General features: G+C 40.8%; 1 protein-coding gene and 1 long non-coding RNA gene across 4 annotated transcripts in view; one reads left to right on the top strand and one right to left on the bottom strand.

The window, feature by feature from the left end:
• Window positions 1–25,608, top strand: part of LYPD6B (LY6/PLAUR domain containing 6B) — a 232,646-nt gene that overhangs the window by 171,005 nt on the left and 36,033 nt on the right. For both annotated transcript variants that reach the window (XM_067741989.1, XM_067741990.1), the window contains exon 2: window positions 22,873–22,931. The gene's annotated coding sequence lies outside the window, so the exon portion shown is untranslated. The remainder of the gene's footprint in view (window positions 1–22,872; window positions 22,932–25,608) is intronic.
• Window positions 15,698–25,608, bottom strand: part of LOC137226663 (uncharacterized) — a 230,345-nt gene continuing 220,434 nt past the window's right edge. For both annotated transcript variants that reach the window (XR_010944464.1, XR_010944465.1), the window contains one exon: window positions 15,698–16,709. This is a non-coding gene — a long non-coding RNA (uncharacterized lncRNA). The remainder of the gene's footprint in view (window positions 16,710–25,608) is intronic.

Genomic DNA, 25,608 nt, shown 5'->3' with positions numbered 1-25,608 from the left:
AAGATCAGGTCAGAAATAAATGAAAAAGAAATGAAGGAAACAATAGCAAAGATCATTAAAACTAAAAGCTGGTTCTTTGAGAAAATAAACAAAATTGATAAACCATTAGCCAGACTCATCAAGAAAAAAAGGGAGAAGACTCAAATCAATAGAATTAGAAATGAAAAAGGAGAAGTGACAACTGGCACTGCAGAAATACAAAGGATTATGAGAGATTACTACAAGCAACTGTATGCCAATAAAATGGACAACCTGGAAGAAATGGCCAAATTCTTAGAAAAGCATAACCTTCCGAGACTGAACCAGGAAGAAATAGAAAATATAAGCAGACCATTCACAAGCACTGAAATTGAAACTGTGATTAAAAATCTTCCAACAAACAAAAGCCCAGGACCAGATGGCTTCAGAGGCAAATTCTATCAAACATTTAGAGAAGAGCTAACACCTATCCTTCTCAAACTCTTCCAAAATGTAGCAGAGGGAGGAACAGTCCCAAACTCATTCTATGAGGCCACCATCACCCTGATACCAAAACCAGACAGAGATGTCACAAAGAAGGAAAACTACAGGCCAATATCACTGATGAACATAGATCCAAAGATCCTCAACAAAATACTAGCAAACAGAATCCAACAGCACATTAAAAGGACCATATATCATGGTCAAATGGGGTTTATCCCAGGAATGCAAGTATTCTTCTATATATGAAAATCAATCAGTGTGATAAACCATATTAACAAATTGAAGGAGAAAAACCATATGATCATCTCAATAGATGCAGAGAAAGCTTTTGACGAAATTCAACACCCATTTATGATAAAAAACCCTCCAGGAAGCAGGCAGAGAGGGAACTTCCTTCAACATAATAAAGGCCATATATGACAAACCCACAGGCAACATCGTGCTCAACGGTGAAAAACTGAAAGCATTTCCACTAAGATCAGGAACAAGACGAGGTTGCCCACTCTCACTGCTATTACTCAACATAGTTTTGGAAGTTTTAGCCACAGCAATCAGAGAAGAAAAAGAAATAAAAGGAATCCAAATTGGAAAAGAGGAAGTAAAACTGTCACTGTTTGCAGATGACATGATACTATACATAGAGAATCCTAAAGATGCTACCAGAAAACTACTAGAGCTAATCAATGAATTTGGTAAAGTAGCAGGATACAAAATTAATGCACAGAAATCTCTTGCATTCCTATACATTAATGATGAAAAATCTGAAAGAGAAGTTATGGAAACACTCCCATTTACCACTGCAACGAAAAGAATAAAATACCTAGGAATAAACCTACCTAGGGAGACAAAAGACCTGTATGCAGAAAATTATAAGACACTGATGAAAGAAATTAAAGATGATACAAACAGATGGAGAGATATGTCATGTTCTTGGATTGGAAGAATAAACATTGTGAAAATGACTATACTACCCAAAGCAATCTACAGATTCAATGCAATCCCTATCAAACTACCAATGGCATTTTTCACAGAACTAGAACAAAAAATTTCACAATGTGTATGGAAACACAAAAGACCCCAAATAGCTAAAGCAATCTTGAGAAAGAAAAACAGAGCTGGAGGAATCAGGCTCCCTGACTTCAGACTATACTACAAAGCTACAGTAATCAAGACATTATGTTACTGGCACAAAAACAGAAATAGAGATCAATGGAACACGATAGAAAGCCCAGAGATAAACCCACACACATATGGTCACCTTATGTTTGATAAAGGAGGCAAGAATATACAGTGGAGAAAAGACAGTCTCTTCAATAAGTGGTGCTGGGAAAACTGGACAGGTACATGTAAAAGTATGAAATTAGAACACTCCCTAACACCATACACAAAAATAAACTAAAATGGGTTAAAGACCTAAATGTAAGGCCAGACACTATAAAACTCTTAGAGGAGAACACTCTATGACATAAATCACAGCAAGATCCTTTTTTTTTTTAAACATCTTTATTGGAGTATAATTGCTATACTATGGTGTGTTAGTTTCTGCTTTATAACAAAGTGAATCAGCTATACATACACATACATCCCCATATCTCTTCCCTCTTGCGACTTCCTCCCACCGTCCCTATCTCACCCCTCTAGGTCATCACAAAGCACCGAGCTGATCTCCCTGTGCTATTCGGCTGCAAGATCCTTTTTGACCCACCTCCTAGAGAAATGGAAATAAAAACAAAAATAAACAAATGGGACCTAATGAAACTTAAAACTTTTGCACAGTAAAGGAAACCATAAACAAGATGAAAAGACAACCCTCAGAATGGGAGAAAATATTTGCAAATGAAGCAACTGACAAAGGATTAATCTGCAAAATATACAAGCAGCTCATGCACCTCAGTATCAAAAAAACAAACAACCCAATCCAAAATGGGCAGAAGACCTAAACAGACATTTCTCCAAAGAAGATATACAGATTGCCAACAAACACATGAAAGAATGCTCAACATCACTAATCATTAGAGAAATGCAAATCAAAACTACAGTGAGGCATCACCTCACACCGGTCAGAATGGCCATCATCAAAAAATCTACAAACAATAAATTCTGGAGAGGGTGTGGAGAAAAGGGAACCCATTTGCACTGTTGGTGGGAATGTAAATTGACACAGCCACTATGGAGAACAGTATTGAGGTTCATTTTAAAACTAAACATAGAATTACCGTATGATCCAGCAATCCCATTACTGGGCATATACCCTGAGAAAACCATAATTCAAAAAGAATCAAGTACCACAATGTTCATTGCAGCTCTATTTACAATAGCCAGGACACGGAACCAACCTAAGTGTCCATTGACAGATGAATGGATAAAGAAGACGTGACACGTATGTACAATGGAATATTACTCAGCCATAAAAAGAAACGAAATTGAGGTATTTGTAGTGAGGTGGATGGACCTAGAATCTGTCATACAGAGTGAAGTAAGTCAGAACGAGAAAAAGAAATACCATACGTTAACACATATATGGAATCTAAAAAAAAAAAAAAAAAAAAAGGTTCTGAAGAACCTAGGGGCAGGACAGGAATAAAGACGCAGACGTAGAGAATGGACTTGAGTACACGGGCAAGGGGAAGGGTAAGCTGGGATGAAGTGAGAGAGTGGCATGGACATATGTACACTACCAAATGTAAAATAGATAGCTAGCGGGAAGCAGCTGCATAGCACAGGGAGATCAGCTCGGTGCTTTGTGACCACCTAGAGAGGTGGGAGGGAGGCGTAAGAGGGAGGAGATATGGGGATATATGTATACATAGAGCTGATTCACTTTGTTGTACAGCAGCACCTAACACAACATTGTAGAGCAATTATACTCCAATAAAGATGTTCAAAAAAATGATTTGGCAGCTTGTGATTTGCTCTTGTTCCCACAAGGATAAAAGATTTTATGTACTGACTTGCCAAAATTCAAGTCATGTCTGGAATTTTACTGATTTCATAGCCTGGTAACCATATCATGAAAGAAGAGAGATTTGTTTGGCTATATTTTACGTTAGATTACCATCCTAGATCTTACTAATCACTTTTTTCTTTTCGACTTGTTCACAAACCAACTGTTTACTAATCTGCACCTTCATTTATTCAGCTTCAAAGAGATGTTTATTTGTGAATCTTCAGTGTCTAGTATTGCCCTCAGTCTATGGGACATGGTTCTTGCCTTCAAAAAGTTTATAGTCCAGTGAAGAAAGAGATATATAGTTATAGTACTCTGTTGGTAATATACACATGTGTGTATGGTATTTATATTACTTGTATAATAAAGATGGAGTTTTATAAACACAGTACAGTAAATAACACTTAGTAAAGGTATGTTTAAGAGAGCTGACCCTGCCTGGTTGTGAGATAATGGACAAGTACGATTTGAGCTGGGACTGCAGAATAAGGAGTTGATGATTAGTTTTGGAAAGGAGGGAAGGCATTCAAAGAAAGGAATAAGGCCTCCAAGGATAAGTGGCCTGTGCCTAGATTCCAGACTCTGGCCTGCCTAGGCCCTTCTGCCTGCCACTGTGACCTCCAGACTCCCGACCTGTGCCTTGCACTTGGTCATGTTAACTACTGGGTTTTTTTGCTCTTTCCTTAACTATTTGACTTACAGACTTCTAAATGAAGTCTGTGTTTTTGATGAGGCATTCAGGATAATCAATAATCAGATGACTACAGACAGTTGACAGGACATGTCTCATAGCCACCTACATCCTAGTATGACAGCCACCCCATAGATACTATGGAAAGCAGTGGTGTTATGACCCTAAAAGATGTCACATGCAATCATATAGACTGACAGACTTTAAAATTAGGGTAGCACCTATGTTTTAAACCAGTAATTCCACTGAAAAGAGACCTTCTCCCATGCACACACCCACTATCCTCATGCCTCAGGACATCCAACCACCTTTACTTTGAAATATCTCATCTCCTTTCATCCTTAGTTGAATTGTTTGAGAAGATTTGAAGTGGATCAATTCAGCTGTGTTTGCATTTTCTAGAGCATGAAAAATGGTGTTTCAGCACTTCCCTGGTGGCACAGTGGCTAAGAATCTGCCTGCCAACGCAGGGGACACGGTTTTGAGCCCTGGTCCGGGAAGATCCCACATGCTGCGGAGCAACTAAGCCCACAACTACTGAAGCCCGGATGCTCTAGGGCCCGCGTGCTGCAACTGCTGAAGACCGCGCGCCTAGATCCCGTGCTCCACAAGAGAAGCAACTGCAAGGAGAAGCCCACGCACCGCAAGGAAGAGTAGCCCCTGCTCGCTGCGACTGGAGAAAACCCGTGCGCAGCAATGAAGACCCAACTCAGCCAAAAAAAAAAAAAAAAAAAAAGGGTGTTTCAGTGATTACACGCGGCAATTGAGGAACCAATTGTACAGCCCAGTAGTTTAGATTGCAGGTGGAATTGGCAGCATCGGTAGTTAGAGAAACTGCCCCCAAGCACAGGAGCTGAATAAATTCAGTTCATGCTGCACAGAGAGAAAAAACTTGAAACACCACAGTGGTGTTTTCTTCAAATGCATTTCCAATCATTCCTCATTTGCTAAGGAAGAGCTTTTATTTTTCCATGTTGGACCTCTGTTTCGATCAGACATGTAGCCAGTTGGCTAAGATAGCAATTCGAAAAGCTGGCTGGGATTCTGTTTTTAGTGTCCTGGCAGGAACGAGATGTTTGTTATAATTGGGAGCCTTAGCTGTTCTTCCATCTGACCATTTCCTCCTGATTCTTACTCCCCTTCACCTTGTTTCTCTGGGAGCCCGTAGTGTTGCTTTTTATATAGAAGAGGGACATAAATGACCAAGGGCCGTGAGACAGCTCATGAACTGCTTTTTGGCTTAGAAGGCAGACGTCTTGAGGGTCAACAGCAGGAAGCTTTGCCGTGAGGTCTGCAGGGGTTTGGGAGAGCAGGCTAATGCTCTGTGAACAAATCTCATGCCTGTGGGGCACTTTGTTACTTCCCTGCAACGACCTGCTCCAGCAGGTGGTACTCAAAGCCTGCTTACAGGACTGATAGTGGTTTAGCTAAATCTGCTGCCCGATCGAGACAGCTCACACAGGGTCAACTTCTTACACTACCTGGCCCTGTTCCTTTGCTACAATCGAAAGTTACAAAACCTGAAAGGGGACTAACATTTATTGAGTACTTACTGTATGCCAGGCGTTGTGAAACATACTTTATAGTTATTTCACTGAATTCTCACCGTTTCTTATTTACTTCTCACCACGGTCCTGAAATTGATATTTTACTGTCCTGACTTATAGATGAGGAAACTGAGACTCAAAGAAGTTAAGCAACTTGCTCAAGTTAATCATTTCCTGGCAGTGATGATCAGAGCCTGAGTTCAGGATCTAAACAAGGTTTCACTGACTCCAATTAAATCCAGGACACTAAACCTTGAGAAAAACTTGTGTTCTGAGGGTGGCTAGAGATGTAAATACTCAGGCTGAGGAGCAACTGAGCTTCCAGCACAGCTTTTTTATATAGAATGTGACATATAGACAATGACATATTCTTTCTTTTATTGCCATCCAGTAATGTCAGAGCTTTATTGAAATCGTAAGATATTATAACGACAGAATCTTGTCACTGCTGTGATCTAGAGGTCAGTGTAAAAGTAACTCAGTTTTCTATCACTCTACCCTCTCCCACCCTTCCCAAATGAATCCAAATAGTGCAAGCTGGATGTCCTGTCCTTTTAGCCCGTGACAAACAAAAGAAGTGACTGAAACTATGCAGAAGCTATGCCCTGTTCACAGAGCAGAGTCTGTCAAAATTAAAGAGCTCTGAATTTCCAACAACTTCAGACAGACACTGGCAGCTGACTCACCATGCTTTTCAAATTTTGTTTTCCTTTAAACTTGAGAAATGCCTTTAATGCTTTCCTCCTGATAAGAATGCTTTGCAGACATGATCTTCTAAGCCAAACAACTGTTTTATGAGGCCTTGCAAGCCTGTTGATTGTATTCATTCTCTTTCTCGACAAATGGTGTATCCCTGCACTTACTCTAGCCAGTAGGTCTTGTCGATAAATCTGCCAAAGGCCAGGCCGGTCTGCACAAAGCGTGTTTTACACCTTCCCCAACGGGATGAAAGGCAACTTTTCAGAGCTCGGTAGGGCGGAAATTCCTTATCTTATCGAGCTCAAGAATAAAAGTGTACATCTATCAGTTTTCATTCTCGCCTGCCTACTACAGTGGTCAGGAGATTACTTATTGTTCCTTCATTAGCCAACTTGTAAATACCCAAGTTCAGGGGTGAGGAAGGAAAGTTCCAGCTGTACTCTGTGATCTCAGAGTCACTGACTAGTGGCAGGCAAGAGAGAGAAGTGCATCCTGGGAGGCCTGCTTTCCTTTCCCACAACGATGCTTAAGTGCCATTGTTCAGGAATAATCAAAAGGGAAGTTTGTGCCTCCAGTTACCAGATAGGGGATCAGAGAGCCTCAATTTCTCTTGACATAGTTATGGGTCTTCTATGGGGATTAGAAAGCTCTGCAATCATGCAGATGACTTTCAAAGGCAACGTGAGGTATTTTACTGCTCAAACCAAGCCCAGCTGTCTCAGTAACCCAGCGGCTAGCTGACAGTGCCAATGCTGTTGTAAAATCGGGACCACAGAGAGCTGGGTAACCTATTTTAAGGAGATTTTATATTTCTGACAGGGGTGATTAAAAGACAAGCTCTATTGCTCAGATCAGCACATAGACCACAGACATAACTCTTCCCCCCAGATTTCTAACTGAGATATATTTCTGTTTGCAGTGTTGGTGAGTGCTGGAGAGGTCATTTTGATTTGTTATTTTGTAAACTGGGCATTCTGAATATGGAGGAGTTAGTTCACAGAGAGCTGCCATTAATTCGTAACTTACAGTCCCTTTTGGAAATGTCTCTTGCCACTAGTGTCATTGCAAGCAAAGTCACAGTCCCCTCAGAATCCTTCATCCTGAAATGGTCACGTCCAGTCCTGCCAGGGGAGAGCTCAGCTTGCGCTGTTGGTTTGTATATCATCTGTATTCACTCCAGTTTTCCTAAATTTACAGTCAGTAGCCTAGTTAGTTTAGGAGATTTTTTTAGTTAGACAAGATAACTCACAAAACTGGTAAGGAATCTTTCAACCTAACTTAAAATGGAAACAGCTGTATCTTCAGTAGAAATTCTCTGTAACATTCTATCACTTTTGTTTATTTTTCTTGACAATGAGGAAAGGAAATACCAGAATTGAAAGTCTGCCCCGTAGTAACTGGCAAGAAGGTGGGTTCTGGTCTGCCTAACTTTTCTGTGGGTAGATTTAATCAGTGTTTGCTGTCAAAGAAGAGAAATGTTTAGCTTTGGCAAAGACACTTTCTCTGTCTCGGTAAACACGGTTAAGGTGACAGTAGGCCCTGTGTGAAAAAATTGAGGGGAATACTTTTTTATGATTGGAGTACCAAAAGGCAGATTTACTAGGGGCTCTGCTGGGCTTTTCTCCCTAAACTTCCTGATTCAGCGGGTGATGCAGGAGCAGGTACAATGTTATATGCTGTTACACAAGTGAAACCAACAGATTGAATGATTCCCTGCTTCTGGGTCATAATTCTTTGGTAACAGCGAGAATCTCAAACCTGCAGTACTCCTTCATCTTCCCCAGGGCACACACATTTCTTTTCGTAAGGTGGGGTTTTGTTTTGTTTTGCCTTAGTCTCCAAAAGGACTATAATGAGGAAAAAAAGAAATAAGCAAGTGTTGAAATATGAATGAGTGAGAGGAAAGCATTAACCAGAGCCTCTCCTCATTAGAAGCTCCCTAAGTTTTATGTGTTGGCAGGAGGCTTCACATGGAAACAAGCTCAAGTGGGCACCACTCCTGCTGTTCTGAGGCCCAGCCTGGCTGAGCGTGTGTTCAGGGGCTGTATGACATTCCCTGCCACCTCTGTTGCTCAGCTTAGGGAGTCAGCTTAGGCCACAGGCACAGTAAAGGGCCTGTAGGGATCCTGGCCTTCAACGGATGTTAAATGATTTTTGTTTTCTGAGCTCTCCGTTGCCCAATCCCTCCACCAGCCACTCCTAGCTTTATTGAGGTAAAATTGACAAAATTGTGTTAAGGTGTATAGCATGTGATTTGATATGCATATACAATGTGAAATGATTACCACAATTAAGTTAATTAACACCTCCATTACCTCACATAGTTACCGTTTTTTTTTTTTTAATGGTGAAAGCACTTAAAATTTGCTTTCTTAGATAATGTCAAGTATGCAATACAGTATTATTAACTGTAGTCACCATGCTGACCATTAGATCCCCAGAGCTTATTCATCTTATAACTAAAAGTTTGTGTCCTTTGACCAGCACCTCCCATTTCTTCCACCCCCAGCCCCTGGCAACCACCATTCTACTCTCTGGTTTATGATTTTGACTTTTTTTAGAGCCCACTTTTAAGTGATAGTAATACACTGTTTTGTCTTTCTTTGTCTGGCTCATTTCACTTAGCACAACAGCTTCATCCATGTTGTCACAAATGGCAGGATTTTCTTCCTTTTTTTAATGTCTGAATAATATTCCTCACACATGTACCAAGAAAACATATACCACATTTAGAAAGAATTCATTCATCTGTTGACGGACACTTAGATTGTTTTCGTATCTTGGCTATTGTGAATAATGCTGCAGTGAACATTGGGGTGCAGACTTGTCTTAGGGATACTGATTTTATTTCCTTTGAATATATACCCAGAAGTAAGATTGCTGCATCATGTGGGAGTTCTATTGTTACTTTTTGAGGAACCTCCATACTGTTTTCCATAGTAGTTGCACCAGTTTACATTCCCACCAACAGTGGACAGGGTTCCTTTTTCTTCACATCCTCACCAACACTTTTTATCTCTTTTTGATTGATAGCCATTCAAACAGGTGTGAGGTGATATCTCATTGTAGTTTTGATTTGCATTTCCTTGATGATTAGTGTTACTTAACATCTTTTCATGTACTTGTTGACCATTTGTATGTCTTCTTTGGAAAAATGTCTATTTGGGTCCTTTGTCCATTTTATTTATCTATCTATATATCAATCTATTTATTTATTGGCTGTGTTGGGTCTTTGTTGCTGCGCGCGGGCTTTCTCTAGTTGCGGTGAGCGGGGGCTATTCCTCGTTGTGGTGTGTGGGCTTCTCATTGCAGTGGCTTCTCTTGTTGCGGACCACGGGCTCCAGGCACACAGACTTCAGTAGTTGTGGCTCATGGGCTCTAGAGCGCAGGCTCAGTAGTTGCGGTGCATGGGCCCAGTTGCTCTGCGACATGTGGGATCTTCCTGGGCCAGGGATCGAACCCGTGTCCCCTACGTTGGCAGGCAGATTCTTAACCACTGCGCCATCAGGGAAGCCCCCACTTTGTCCATTTTTAAATTGGATTATTTGTTTTTTTGCTATTGAGTTGTATATGTTCCTTATATATTTTAGATATTAATCCCATATCAGATATTGGTTTGCAAATATTTTCTCCTATTCCGTAGGTTGCCTTTTCATTTTGTTGATTGTTTCCCTTGCTGTACAAAAGCCTTTTTAGTTCCCAATTTAAAGTAGTTGTAAATGCCTCTCAAGTGGCCTCACTTACCCTGTGACCGTGGACCAGGCCCTGTACCTCTCTGTCCTGCTTCCTCATATGTCTGTGGCTAGGATTGGACTAGATCAGTGGCTTTTCAGATGTTTTAAGCTATGGAACTCTTTACCCAAAGGAAATTTTGTGAAATATCCTAATACAAGCAGTTTTATAAAATCAGACCTCTTCTCCTTTAAGTGTGGGCGAGGGATCCAGAATACCTCCCACCCCACTCGAATCCCCTTCCTCTGTTGGAACTCCAACAGCTTGTTGTCAGTTCAGCCTGATAGCAAGCTGGCTGGTTGTCAGGAAGTCAAACCAAAGCCTGAAAATGCAGGTGATTTTGCCTTTGTCAACCCTGAATCCTGGAGACAACGTATTTTACAGTTTTAAGTCAACCAACCTAAAATGGCTTAATCCATCATAAATTTCTAAGCACTAATGATCCTTCTTTTATATGCCCTGTTCTTGTAACCAGAGTATTTTTTAAAGCTTTGCTGTTGTTCCAGTGATATGCAAATGCATTGGGTGATGAATTCTGTAAAGCATACCCACATCGACACTTCAGAACTATGCCAGGCGCTCCTGGCTTCCAGAAACTCAGACTCTTTGCTCCACCCCCACCCCTCTAACCCCACTGCTGCTGGAATACCATATCACCTTTCTTATTGATTGTGTCGGTCTCCTGGCAAAAACTCGTCTCATTGCTTGAAAGATCAAAACTCAACTCCTGACTTTGTCTGCAAGTTCCATGATTATTTAATTTTTCTGTCAAACCCTATTTCCCACTTCCTTCTAACACACATCCCACTTCAGGAAGTCATTCCCTCCCAGTTCTCTGCCTCCAAGCCCATGGTCATGCTCTTTGCCCATTTCTGTCTCTTCCTTTCCCATGAAGACCCCATCCTTTTTGTTGCCTCCCAGTACCCTTTACAGCTCACCCTTCACATCCTTTCATGCTCCCTCTTCATCTTCCATGGTACTTAGCAAGGAGGCAGCGTGATGTGGCAGCAATATTACAGAACAGGGAGACAACGCTAGTACTACTGCCCTCAAATTCTGCCACTTATTTGCAAGGTGCCCTTGGCTGCCTTTGACCTCACAGTTTCCTCATCTGTAAAATGAGGTTAATAATACAGTATCTCCCTTGCCTACCTCACCATGTGGTCGTAAGAATCACGAGAACTATTGTATGTGAATGCACTCTATTATCACTTACCGTACCCTAAAGCACTTGTTTTAATTATTAATCCTACTCTGCCCTGTACTCACTGCAGTCATTTCATGTGTGATATCTAGTCTCACTAGTTCTTTAGGTCAAAGATTTTTCATATATTTAAAGTGTAACTGCAATACAACTCTGCAGTGGTCATCACAGTGCCGACCACACAGCAGGTACTTCATGTGGATTTAATAGAATTTTGATCTCTGATATTTCCCAAGAACCTACCGTTTTGGTTGTGCTGCAGTGGTGGTTGGTTGTTTAATTATCAGATAGGTACTTGAATTTCTGGCATTTTCCCAAAGCAAGATTGAAATTCTAAGGATATAAAATGGATGTGGGAGACCTTAGAAGCAGGGTAAATAAGTTGTTTGGGTGAGTTATTCTCTTGAAAATGAACTAAAGACAGAACTCAGTTCTTGGATCAGTCGTCATGAGTCTGGTAGTCAATCCTCACTGTAGCCTTGTACAACTCTGTGGATGTTATAGTTCCCTGTGCTATGCAGTAGGTCCTTGTTGGTTATGTATTTTATATAAGTAGTATGTATATGTTAATCCCAAACTCCTAATTTATCCCTCCCCTACCCCCTTTCCCCTTTGGTAACCGTAAGTTTGTTTTCTATGTCTGTGAGTCTATTTCTGTTTTGTAGATAAGTTCATCTGTATCATTCTTTTAGATTCCACATATAAGTGACATCATATGAAAAACAAACAAACAAAAAAACCACCAAGGGCTTCCCGGGTGGCGCAGTGGTTGGGAGTCCGCCTGCCGATGCAGGGGACACGGGTTTGTGCCCCGGTCCGGGAACATCCCACATGCCGCGGAGCGGCTGGGCTCGTGAGCCACGGCCGCTGAGCCTGCGCTTCCGGAGCCTGTGCTCCGCAGCGGGAGGGGCCGCAGCAGTGAGAGGCCCGCGTACCGGGAAAAAAAAAAAAAAAAAAACACCAAAAGACTCTCTGGATGCTCACATTGGACAGGGAGAAAGTCCCAGTAAGTGAGGATGCCACCCAGACTATCAGAACTACACCAGGTTTCACTGAGAAGGCTGCTTCAGTCTGAAATAGCAGAAGACCCTTTGCTGGCTTCAGCTGATGACACATTTTGGCAGTCCACATGAATTTGCTTCCAACTTTCTCCTAGTCGAAATAGGAAATAGGTTCTTGTATTATGTCCATTGTAAGGGTCAGTGCTCTTAGTGCCTCAGTAAGGGGAAGGCAAATACTTCATGTAAGTGAAAATTTATTTTAAATCACACAGAAATATACCATTTTTAAAAAGATATCTAAAATAAGGTGAACCTTCAGGAAAATAAGGTGAACCTGTTGTGATGGACTCTCCTTCGGGTGGCAGGGGCATGCTGGGTACCTCTTACTACCCCGGAGGTTTAATTTGCAATGAGTAAGCTGGCAATCAGTAAAACTTGATTTTCCCCCCTCCAAGCTTGACGTGTCTAGTGTACCTTCTGCTTCTGGAAGAATTGAACTTTGTTGGAAGGGTGAAATTTCTGAACCAAGAATGGGGACATGGGAGCTATGAAGTTTGCTAAAAATCATCAGTGTACCAGACTACCCAATCCCTAGTTCAGGCTACAGGGCCTCAACGTGATCCTGGTCAGTGCTACAGATCTAAGTGTGTCTGCCCCCATGCATTTATTCTGGTGATTGTCATCTGTGGAAAGTCTCAGCCAGCATGCTTCTTTCTCCTTTTTAAGAAAAAAATTTGTTTCTTGAGACATTTCTTGTATTTAGCCAAACTAAATGTGTATAAGTTTGTTCTTTGCAGATTTGCTTATTTCTAGGCGCCTCCCTACATGATTTCAGCATAAATAATACCCTTCCCTACCTACGACAAGCTACAGGAGTCACTAGCGTTTTAGAAAAGTAAATGGAGCAGAGTTAGTAACACTCCACAATCCAGTGTATCTAGAGCAACTTTCACGTATTTGCCATTTGTACATGGACTGCCTTCATCACTGTATTCAAACTGTAGGGCATGGACCATGTCTTACTTAAATTTTTATTTCTAGTTCCTCATATAGTACATAGTAGATGTTCAAGAATGCTTATTAAATGAAAAAGAGGTATGTGTGTGTGTGTGTGTGTGTGTGTGTGTGTGTGTGTGTATATGTATGCATTTTCCAATTTAAAAGTTTATTACTGGGCTTCCCTGGTGGCGCAGTGGTTGGGAGTCCGCTTGCCGATGCAGGGGACACGGGTTCGTGCCCCGGTCGAGGAAGATCCTGCATGCCGTGGAGCGGCTGGGCCCGTGAGCCATGGCCGCGGAGCCTGCGCATCCGGAGCCTGTGCCCTGCAAAGGGAGAGGCCACAGCGGTGAGAGACCCGCGTACCGCAAAAAAAAAAAAAAAAGTTTATTACTACTTAGCTAGAAAAAAACGCCAGAGGTAAATTTGGATGGATGGTGCCGAACATGACATTTCTAATGCAGTGCTCGAAAAAATCACCCCCACAAAAGGAAGCCAAATCCATGGACTACATGGTGTGGCTATGCGGCAGCTGCAGGACGTTGGCAAGTCTTCTTGGATGTGTCCTGCAGGACCCAGTGAGCCCAGACCCAGAGGAATTCTAGTGACAGTGCTCTGTCAACTCTCCTTCATGAACTACCATTGCCAAAAGGTACACAGAGTTAAATAAAAGCCTAAGCAGGGCTGGCAGTATTTTAATGTACAACCACCTCGTAGGCCTCAGTAAGGTATTAAGTTCCTAAGGTTCTGGAATTTTCCTTGAAGGATTTCATAACCACATCAGGCTTGTTAGAGTATTGATTATTGCTACTGCTGCTGTTTTCCCAGTGGAAGCTCCTGATTTGATGTCCATTTGATACTTTTCTTCTGTACTTCAACCTCTCTTTCTTATACAGACTTGCAACCTTTAACTGTTTTGAGTTAATGGTGAGAAATCAGCTAATCTTTGCTGTAAAATATGTACTAAGAACTAGCCATGTCTTTTCAACGTTTTATATATATACATATATATGTATATATATACTTTTTCCGATTCTTTTCCATTATAGGTCATTACAAGATATTGAATATAGTCCCCTGTGCTATATGGTAGGTCCTTGTTGTTTATCTGTTTTACACAGTATCTGTTAATCCCAAATACCCGATTTATCTCTCCCACCCCTTTCCCCCTTGACAACCCTGTTTGTTTTCTATGTCTGTCAGTCTGTTTCTGTTCTATAATTCACTTAATTTGTATCATTTTTTTTAGATTCCACATATAAATCATATCATATAATTGTCTTTCTCTTTCTGGCTTACTTAGTATGATGATCTCTAGGTCCATCCATGTTGCTGCAAATAGCATTATTTCATTCTTTTTTAGGGCTGAGAAATATTCCATTGTGTATATCTCCCACACCTTCTTTATCCATTCATCTGTCAACAGACACTTTGGTTGCTTCCATGTCTTGGCTATTGTAAATAGTATTGCTAAGAATATTGGGTGCATGTACCTTTTCAAATGACAGTTTTCGTCTTTTCCAGATATATGCCCAGGAGTGGGATTGCTGGATCATGTGGTAGCTCTATTTTTAGTTCTTTAAGGAAAACATCCTCCTTTAAGTGTTATATGTGATATGCATATCCCCTATGCACGTATTTTATTATTAAATCCATTGTCCCATTAAGTGCTCTTTAAAAGAAAATGTGACTGTACTTTTCTATCTCCTTTCTTCATCCCACAATATTCAGCAAACATTTGGGCCCCTGCTCTGTACCAGTCCCATTGCTGGAGATGAAAGACTACTGTGCCTTCAGGGGCCTTGAATATGATGAGAGAGGGAAACAGACCCCTGCCTGTGTGCACACCTTCTTCTTCCCATTGAAGAATCTGACATCTGATGAATGGTTGCTGCTGGGCCATTCAGGGATTAAAGGCAAGATTTATCAGTGGAACGAATAAAGAAATCATTGAGGAGAATAATTGTTCAAGTTTGGGGCTTCAGACTGTAATCTCACATTACCTGGAAAAATAGCAGCAGTGATTGCCATCGGCTGACACACCGCCCACCGACAGGGAGGGGGTGCTCTAGGCTGGCCGGGCCTCCTGCCAGCCGAGCCAGGAAAGTAGCCCTGATTAGAGCAACTAGAGCAACTCCCTGAGCCGGTTCATAATTTGGTTAATCACACTTACTTCACTGAACTATGGTTTTGGCTTTAGGGGGTTTTAGGGGAAAGAATGCAAGGTTTGGGGAAAGGGAAAGGAAGCAGTTAGAAAGAATTCAAATTGATCCTCCTCCCTAGTCAGTTTGGGGTTGGCAGAAAGGAAAGCAAATGACATCAGTGACAGGTGTAAATATAAGGAAGCCGATTTGGACAATGAGTCCTTTGAGTCTTGTTTGGGTGAGAATTATTGCGATCACAAAAGGAAGCAGCTGGTAAGTTCTGGAAACCTTTTTAATGTAAGCCCAGAGTTTGAATAATGCACTAATTGGAGTGTAGTGCATATATTTAAATATTTATGTACAAATGGCTGTCGTTTTTTAGCCTGCTCTGCCCTGGTCCCATGACTTGATACAATTGCTTTGAAATGATCATTTTGTAGATGCTAGAAAGGCATTGTACAGAAGATGAGAATCACAGCAAACCAAACAAAGAAAACGCAGAAGAGACCACTCTAAACCAAATATGTCCATCATAGCCAACTATATTTAAGAAGTTTCGAAGGCAGTTTAGCGTAGGGATTAAGATGGAGGAGTTTGGAACTGGACCTACATTTTAATCCTATCAGTGATTTACTAGCTTTGTAGCCTTGGGTAAGTTACTTATCCTGTCTTTAAATTTCAAATTCTTCATCCTTAAAGAGGGGATAGAAATCGTACCACCTCACAGGGGTGCTGTGAGAATTAAATGAATTAATGGTGTTCGGTGCCTGACACGCATAAACCCTCAAAAAATGTTATCTTAAAAAAGGACGGTGTCGTATGTGAGGGCTCATGCAGGAAACCATTAGCAAAGCATGGGGAAGTCAGAACTCTGAGAGCAGCAACTTTGTTTTAGGGACTGAAGCTTTGGCAGTGAACGAAACGATGCCTGGCACGTGGTAGGTGCTCCGTAAATACTGACTGAATAACTGAAAAAATGGGTGTCATGCATTTAGGGTGTATAAACTGGATTAGTCTATGAAATTGTACATTTTAAATGAGGAAAGTATAAGGAAAGAAATAACGGGTGAAAATTTTGTGTGTGGCAGAGGTGTATATTTCAAACTTTTAGCCAGGAAAATGTTCATCCTGTCATTTCCTGTCAGGGGCACAGGGTTTGATTCCCTTTTCTTCCCTAAGATCAAATGATCTGGGGGTGCTGTTTGTAACGATCTGGATGGGGTCCTCCTGGCTACAGCATTCCCAGCTCCTGTCCTGTCCTGCTTGCGTGATGTTAAGAAGAGACACTGTAGGGGAGAGACAAGCACACGTTTAAACGACTGATTAAAAACATTCTTTTCTCCTATTTGCTTCCAAATCATGACAATTTAACGTCCCCTTGTGATGGAAAAGAGAAGCTTGGGGGTGCCAGATGCCGGAGTCCAACTGCATTTCTGTTCTCCCATTTGTAAACCGGCCCCACCTGGGGTCTCTTCTGAACTCCCCAGGGAAGCCGTGGGCTGGTGGGTTCTGCCCTTGTCTGTGTACAGCGCCTTCCTCTGCTCCCTGTGTTCCAGGCCTAGAACAAACAGAGGGTGGGGAAAGGGACTGACATTCTCTGCCTAACCCTCGCCTGCAGTCATTTCTCAGACGTGATGAACAAATACTGCCTTTGAAGGAAGATGTACAAATTTGCCCAAGAAGGGAATGCAGTTCTGGGACCTCATGGCTACAGGATTGTGTAAATCACTCAACACTAGTAAAGTTGAAGTTATGAAAGTAAATAATTTCCATTTGTACCAGAGCTAATTACTCTAAGGAAAATGGTGACAGAAGATGTATTCTGTAACTTCTCAGGCAGCCCTGGAAGTCTGACTCCAAAGACAGAGTTTTCAACATACTCAACTCTAAGATGTTACATGTGGGCAGCTAATACTGATTTAGTTTGTGCTGTCTTCAGACATTATTCTAAGTGATTGTGACATATTCACTCACTCCCTTGAGGTCGTTATTGTTTATTATCTTTTACAATGAGGAAACTGAGGCACAGGGAGGTTAAGTGACTTGCCCAATGTTAGCACTAACTCTTAGCACTTGATTCAACATGTAAGGAAACTGAAATGCTGAGAAATAGCCCATGTGTGGCAAAATATTCAGCTCGTCACTCAGCTAAATAGCAATTTCCGCCCTTACTCTATGTGCACAAGGAACCATTGCATCCTTTCTTGTGGAAGTGGGTTATAGCTCTTACCTATGAAGCCTGCATGCTAGGGGCAAAGAGAAAGGCTTCCCAGGCCACTTCCTCTTGTCTGCTCAAAAGCTTGAAATCTGGGATTTCAGAACCTCAAATGGAGTCCTGGGAGATGAACTGTTTGTCATATTTCAAAGAGCCTACAGGAAATTGCTCATTTAGGGGCAGTAAAACAGTGTGGGCTAATGTGTATAAAAACTTTTTTGCGTGTGTTTGTCAAATTATATATATCATGTTAATGTAATAGTTTACTTTGTGTGGGTCAGACACTTTTCATGGCACTTGTGCCTTTTGCTTTTCATCTTAAAAATGGGTAACTAATTATCTTCTACATAGAGTTTAGAGAAATCCTTCTAAATGTGGAATCTGGGGTCTGGACCTTAGGGATGAAAAAATTAGCACCTATTGACCTGCCGTGAGAGAGGGATGTGTTACTAATAGTCAACAATCACAGTGTACTCAAATGGATAGAACACCCCTATCCTGCAGGAAGGCAGTGCTTCCTGGCTGTTATCTTCCTTACCTGAATTCTTAATCCACTGTTGTATTGCAGAGAGCTGGTGACTATGTTCTTACTAAGCTCTCAGGGGCTTTACCAATGGAATTTGCAAAATGTAATTAGGATGGTGAATCGTCTGGGACTCCCATCCCTACCACCAAAAGATACATTTCAAAGCCAAATAAAAATGCTATTTTATATCATCTACTCTTTGGATTTTCCAAGCCCCTGGTCCATTTGGAGAGAACTGTTGAGCTTTAGCTAGATAGTAGGTGCTTAACCATAAACTATAGAGCCAATCAAGCTCTTTTAACTTTTGAATAAGTTATGCATTCATACGGATCAAAAATAAAAACAATGAAATGAGGTATATTCTGAGAAGTTTCCTTCCCACTTCTGTCCCCTTATAGTGTATTATTTACCCCTGTCCCTCCACCTACAGGTCATCACTTTTATTAGTTTCCTGTATACTGTTCCTGAGTGTATTTATGCATATAAGTAAATACATATAGTATCTTTTCCTTCCTTAACACAAAGACATGATATTCATATATTTATAGCTATTTCCATTTATATATATAATATATATAATATAAATATGTATATATAATATAAATATGTATATTATATATATGTATATTTTATATATATATATATATATATATATATATATATATATATGTCCTAGGACTTTTTTCACAGCAGAATATAGGGAGCATCCTCATTTTTTTTTTTTTGGCCTTGCCACACAGCATGCGGGATCTTAGTTCCCCAACCAGGGATCGAACCCCTGCAGTGGAAATGCGGAGTCTTAACCACTGGACCACCAGGGAAATTCCGTTTTTTTAATGGCTGCATCAGATTCCGTTGTGTATATGTAGATGTGTATATATATGTGTGTACACACACACACACACACACACATACTCTTTTGATGGACACTTGGGATTTTCCAATCATTTGCTATTGTAAACAGTGCTGCAGTGACTGTCATGGCAATATATTATTTTGCATGAAAGCAGACCATCTGTAGAAAAAATTCCCAGAAGTGAGATTTTGGGTCAAGGGTAAATACATTTGAAATTTTAATAATGTTACCAAATTGCTCTTTGGAGTCACATTCCCGCCAGCAATATATGAAAATGACTGATTTCCCATGGCCTCCTCAAAAGAATATTAGAAAACATTTTTATCTATCAGACTAGTCAAAATCTGGAATTTATGAAGTATACTTTTAATTTACATTTCTCCTGTTTGAAAAGATGCTCAACTTTTCTCATGTTGTTTAAAGGCCATTTTGTTCATTTTTCTATGAAATGTCTATTAATGTTCTTTGTTACTTTTTCTGTTGGGTTACTGATAATTTTCTTACCGATTTTTACTAGCTCTTTCCATATTAGCGAGATTATCCATTGTTTTGTCTGTGACATGAGTTGAAAATATTTCCCCCAGTTTATTTGGTTTTTTTTACTTTGCTTATAATTTTTTTTTTTTTTTGGCATACAGAAGGTATTGTTGTTTGATGTAATTGAATTAATCAAACTTTAATTTTATACTTTCTGGGTCTTTTTTTTTTTTTTTTGTGGTACACAGGCCTCCCAGTGTTGTGGCCTCTCCCGTTGTGGAGCACAGGCTCCGGACGCGCAGGCTCAGCGGCCGTGGCTCATCGGCCCAGGCGCTCTGCGGCATGTGGGATCTTCCCGGACCGGGTCACGAACCCATGTCCCCTGCATCGGCAGGCGGACTCTCAACCACTACGCCACCAGGGAAGCCCTTTCTGGGTTTTTAATCATAGTCAGAATGGCCCTTCCCCACTCCTAGGAAGTCACTCATATTTTCTTGTGTTTTTTTTTCTTTTTTAATTTATTTTGTTGAAGTATAGTTGATTTACAATGTTGTGTTAATTTCTGCTGTACAGCAAAGTGATTCAGTTATACATATATATACATTCTTTTTCATATTCTTTTCCATTATGGGTTTATCATCACAGGATATTGAATATAGTTCCCTGTGCTATACAGTAGGACCTTGTTTTTTTTTTTTTTCAATTTCATTTTTGGCTGCGTTGGGTCTTTGTTGCTGCACACGGGCTTTCTCTAGTTGCGGCGAGCGGGGGCTACTCTTCATTGCGGTGCACGGGCTTCTCATCGCGGTGGCTTTTCTTGTTGCGGAGCACGGTCTCTAGGCATGCAGGCTTCAGTGGTTGTGGCTTACGGGCTCTAGAGTGCAGGCTCAGTAGTTGTGGCACGGGAATTTTCTCGTATTTTTAAGAACCCATTTTATTACAGAAAATTTTAAGCATACACAAATTAGAAAATAGTATAATAAACCTCAATTACATGTCATCCAGCTTCAACAATTAGGGGTATTTTGCCAATCTTGTTTTATCTTATCCTCCCATCCATTTTGAGAATATTTGAAGCAAACCCTAGACATTATATTTTCTTTATAAGTATATCAATATATATCAATAACATGTAAGAACTTTTTAGAACGTAACTTCTATAACATTATTATACCAATAATTCCTTAAGATTATCCAATACTATTCTGTGTTCACATTTTCTTTTCTGGAACTTTTATGGCTTTGTTTTCTATGTGTATAGTATGAGGTGTGTACTAACCTTATTTTTTTCCTGGCTACCCAGTTGTCCCAACTCAGCTTCTTGAAGTGTATTCTTACCTTACTGGTTTGAGATGCCACCTTTACCGTATAACAAATTCCCATGTGTATTTGAGTCTATTTCCAGACCTTCTATTGTTCCATTTGTCTGTCTACTCAAATGTTACTACTATACTGTTTTATTTACTGTGGCATTAGAGAATGTTTTAATGTCTTTCAGGACTAGTCATTCCCTAAATGAAATAGTAAGTCATCTACTCCAATTTATGCTATTTAAAAATGGCAGAAAATTATAGTTTATAGTCCAGCCTCGTCAGATCTGGTGATTTAGAAATCAGCAAGGAGTGGGAGTAGAATGTGTGAGCATACATGTGGTCCCTAAGGAAAGTAAGAGTAATAACACTATAGGAAAGTAAATAGTAATAACATAAAAGTTTGAAACCTGGGGCAGGTCCTCATCTGGAGGTGGGAGGAGAAAGCAGAACCAGCAAAGGATAAAGGACATAGTTTTGGTGGTTGAAGCGTGCTTCTCCCTTGGAAGTAGCCAATCCTCGTTCTCTTTGGCTAAGTCAGAAAGGCCTACAGTAGAGAAAGTTGCAGCGCTGGCTGTGTACCTGCCCTAGGGAACCAATCAGAGACGCAAATCATGTTGCAGAGCCGAGAGGGCCCAGATGAAGTGTGTGGAGGCGCTGTGCCATCACTGTGCTCCGGGCAGTTCACAGGCCTGGGCAGCCAATAACCCTGAACTCCAGGGCTGCCTGGGTGCTGGTTTGTGCCTCTGAAGATGCGAGAGTGAACCTTACGAGGCCTTTCCCAGGCAAAGGATGAAGCTGTATTATTCTGAGCCCTCTTTCCAGGAGACAGTATTAGTTCTAGCTAACAAGATACCTTTACTGGAAAAGGTCTGAGAGAGAGGACTTCTGGTACGAGTTATCGTGGGAGAGACGTCTAAAGTATTTAGCAGGGGCAAATCATAATACCTTTTATCCTTTTGAAATGCATGTGTCTGCTGGGACTCTGCGCCTTCACAAAAGCCCAGAGAATGATAAGGTGGTCAAAGCAGGGTGTGTGTGTGTGTGTGTGTGTGCGTGCGTGCGTGCGTGCGTGCGTGCGTGTGTGTGTGTGTGTAGGCCTGGATCCGGAGCAGGTGGAGACTGAACGGGGATGACTACAGAATGACTTCATCCCCGGCAGACACCCTTAATAACCCATGGCACAGCTCCTAACCTCCTCATCCCCATTTCCTCCTTATAACCTGCAGGTGAACACACCTGCTTACCTCACGGGGATGTGGGGAAGATTAATTAGTTTCAGATGGGAAAGTTCTTGGCTGCTGAGTCATGCGGTGTAGTGAGCGTGCTAATTTGAGGCTGCACAGCCAGGAGTTGCCTGCTGCCCAAATGCAGGCCGCAAAGGGTAAATGGAAATTGGTCGTCATCAGAGTCAGGGGAGTGGACTTTGCAGACTGAATGGGTGAAGTCAGCCTTGTTTGGGCATATTCAACGATTCCTTACTCAGTGTCTACCCTGTGCAAGTGGTAACGGGCAGCCATGATGGGGGCAGGAGGAGTGATGGCCCTGAGGTGCAGGCATTGCTGGGGCGGCTGTTAGTCCCAGTGGAAGACCGTGGCCTAGAATTGTGATTCTGGGGACGAGAAGTCATCTTTGCCATCAACGATGTGAGCTGGGCGTCAGTTGTAGTCGGCTCCACATTCCGGCGTACTCTGAATAATAAGGGTGATCAGCGCTCCCTCAGTCCCCTCACTTTCCAGATGCCAACCTTACCAAATCCCTAAGCTAGTCTTCTCTCCTAGGTGTTTGCAGTGAAAAGAATCTTTGTGTTCATTAACAAAAGAGGAAGAGAAAAGAGACCCCTCTTTTGGCCTCTTTGTCTTCTGTTGTTGCATGCTGCTGCTTTACAAAGTACGTTTAAGGTGTGTTTTATTTTAAGCACAAGGTAAAAGGGACTATTTCAGGCATTATCACAGAACACTTTCTATGCAATAAGGGGTTTTATGGTCTGGAAATTGGTACAGAATATGGATGAGATCTCAATGTACATTTCAAGCTGAACTCTTTCTTTTTTTTTTTCTTTCAGGTGTCCTTGAGTGAGGGTAGCAGGGAGTGAAAGAGGAGGAGAAAAGAAAATTAAGAAAGGTGAGTATGAGTAAATCTGGAAGGTGAAGTGAAGGGCTCCTCTGGGCAAATGAGGCTGCTAAGACCATTATCCCAATAGGAAGGTTTGGGACTGTGGAAGGTGAGAGGTAACCAGAGAATAATCAGAGGCAGTTCAGGAAAAGGTCCTTAATTTAAGTGACAAGCCCATTGTCATGTAAAAATAGTGTTGTTTCTTGAAATACAAGATTTTAAGAAAGGAGAATAGGGCAAAGCACCATTGTGTTAATATGAAATTCTGGTTTTCAGTGAATTTATTTTTATTTTATTAAAAAAATTATACAATTTTTAAAGGTTACTTTGCATTTATAGTTATTACAAAATATTGGCTATATTTCCTGTGTTGTACAATACATCCTTGAGCCTATTTTATTTATTTATTAAAAATTTACCATTTTATTTATTATTTTTTTAAATTAATTTATTTTTTGGCTGCGTGGGGTCTTCGTTGCTGCATGTGGGCTTTCTCTAGTTGCAGCAAGCGGGGGCTACTCTTGGTTGCAGTGCACAGGTTTCTCATTGTGGTGGCTTCTCTGTTGTAGAACATGGGCTCTAGGCACACGAGCTTTAGTAGTTGTGGCACATGGGCTCAGTAGTTGTGGCTCACGGGCTCTAGAGCACAGGCTCAGTAGTTGTGGCACATGGGCTTAGTTGCTCTGCGGCATGTGGGATCTTCCCGGGCCAGGGCTCAAACCCATGTCCCCTTCATTGGCAGGCAGATTCTTAACCACTGCACCACCAGTCTCTTGAGCCTATTTTAAACACAAGAGTTTGTACCTTCCACTCCTCCACCCCTATATTGCCCCTCCCATCCAACCCCCACTGGTAACCACTAGGTTGTTCTCTACATCTGTGAGTCTGCTTCTTTTTTGTTACATTCACTAGTATATTTTTTAGACTCCACATATAAATGATATCATGCAGTATTGCTTTCTTTTTCTGACATATTTCACTTAGCATGATGCCCTCCAAGTCCATCCATGTTGCTAAAAATGGCAAAATTTCATTCTTTTTTATGGCTGAGTAGTATTCCACTGTATATCTGTACCACTTTTTCTTTATCTGTTCATCTGCTGATGGACACTTAGATTGCTTCAATATCTTGGCAATTGTAAATAATGCTGATGTGAACACTGGGGTGTGTGCATCTTACTGAATTAGTGTTTTTGTTTTTTTCTGATATATACCCAGGAGTGGAATTGTGGGTCATACGGTAGCTCTATTTTTAGCTTTTGAGAAACCTTAATACTCTTTTCCACAGTGGCTGCACCAATTTACATTCCCACCGACAGTGTACAAGGGTTCCTTTTTCTCCATATCCTTGCCAACATTTGTTATTTGGGTTCTTATTGGTGATAGTCATTTTGACAGATGTGAGATGACATCTAATTGTAGTTTCTATATGCATTTCTCTAATAATTAGCAATGTGGAGCTTCTTTTCATGTGCCTATTGGCCATCTGCATGTCCTCTTTGGAAGAATGTCTGTCGAGTTCTTCTCATTTTTTAATCAGGTTGTTTATTTTTTGATGTTGAGTTCTGTGATCTATTCATAAATGTTGGATATTAATCGCTTATCAATCATATCATTTGCAAATATTTTCTCCCATTCAATATGTTGTCTTTTCATTTTGTCAGTTGTTCCTTTGCTGTGCAAACTCTTTTAAGTTTAATTAGGTTCCATTTGTTTATTTTTGCTTTTATCTCCTTTAATTTAGGAGACAGATCCAAAAAAATATCGCTGCGATTTATATCAAAGAATCTTCTGCCTAAGTTTTCCTCTAAGAGTTTTATCGTTTTGGTCTTACTTTTAGGTCTTTAATCCAGTTTGAGTTTATTTTTATATATGGTATGAGGGAATGTTCTAATTTCATTGTTTTACATGTAGCTGTCCAGTTTTCCCAGCACCACTTACTGAAGAAACTGTCTTTTCTCCATTGTATATTTTTGCCACCTTTATCGTAGTTTGACTATAAGTGTGTGGGTTTATTTCTGGGTTTTCTATCCTGTTCTGATCTATGTGTCTGTTTTTGTGCCAATATCACACTATTTTGATTACTGTAGCTTTGTAGTATAGCCTGAAGTCAAGGAGTGTGATTCCTCCAGCTCTGTTCTTCTTTCTCAAGATTGTGCTATTCAGGGTCTTTTGTGTTTCCATACAAATTGTAAATTTTTTTGTTCTAGTTCTGTGAAAAATGCCATTGGTAGTTTGATAGGGATTGCATTGAATCTGTAGATTGCCTTGGGTAGTATGATCATTTTAACAGTGTTGATTCTTCCAATCCAAGAACATGGTGTATCTCTCCACCTGTTTGTATCATCTTTAATTTCTTTCATCAGTGTCTTATAGTTTTCCACATACAGGTCTTCTGTCTCCCTAGGTAGGTTTATTCCTAGGTATTTTATTCTTTTTGTTGCAGTGGTAAATGGGAGTGTTTCCTTAATTTCTCTTTTCAGATTTTTCATCATTAGTGAATACGAATGCAAGAGATTTCTGTGCATTAATGTTGTATCCTGCTACTTTACCAAATTCATTGATTAGCTCTAGTAGTTTTCTGGTAGCATCTTTAGGATTCTCTATAGTATCATGTTATCTGCAAACAGTGACAGCTTTACTTCTTCTTTTCCAATTTGGATTCCTTTTATTTCTTTTTCTTCTC

This window comes from Pseudorca crassidens, chromosome 6 (assembly GCF_039906515.1).
Source record: "Pseudorca crassidens isolate mPseCra1 chromosome 6, mPseCra1.hap1, whole genome shotgun sequence".
Lineage (NCBI taxonomy): Eukaryota > Metazoa > Chordata > Mammalia > Artiodactyla > Delphinidae > Pseudorca > Pseudorca crassidens.
Note: the sequence above shows the minus strand (reverse complement) of the source record. Positions and strands in the feature narration are given on the sequence as shown.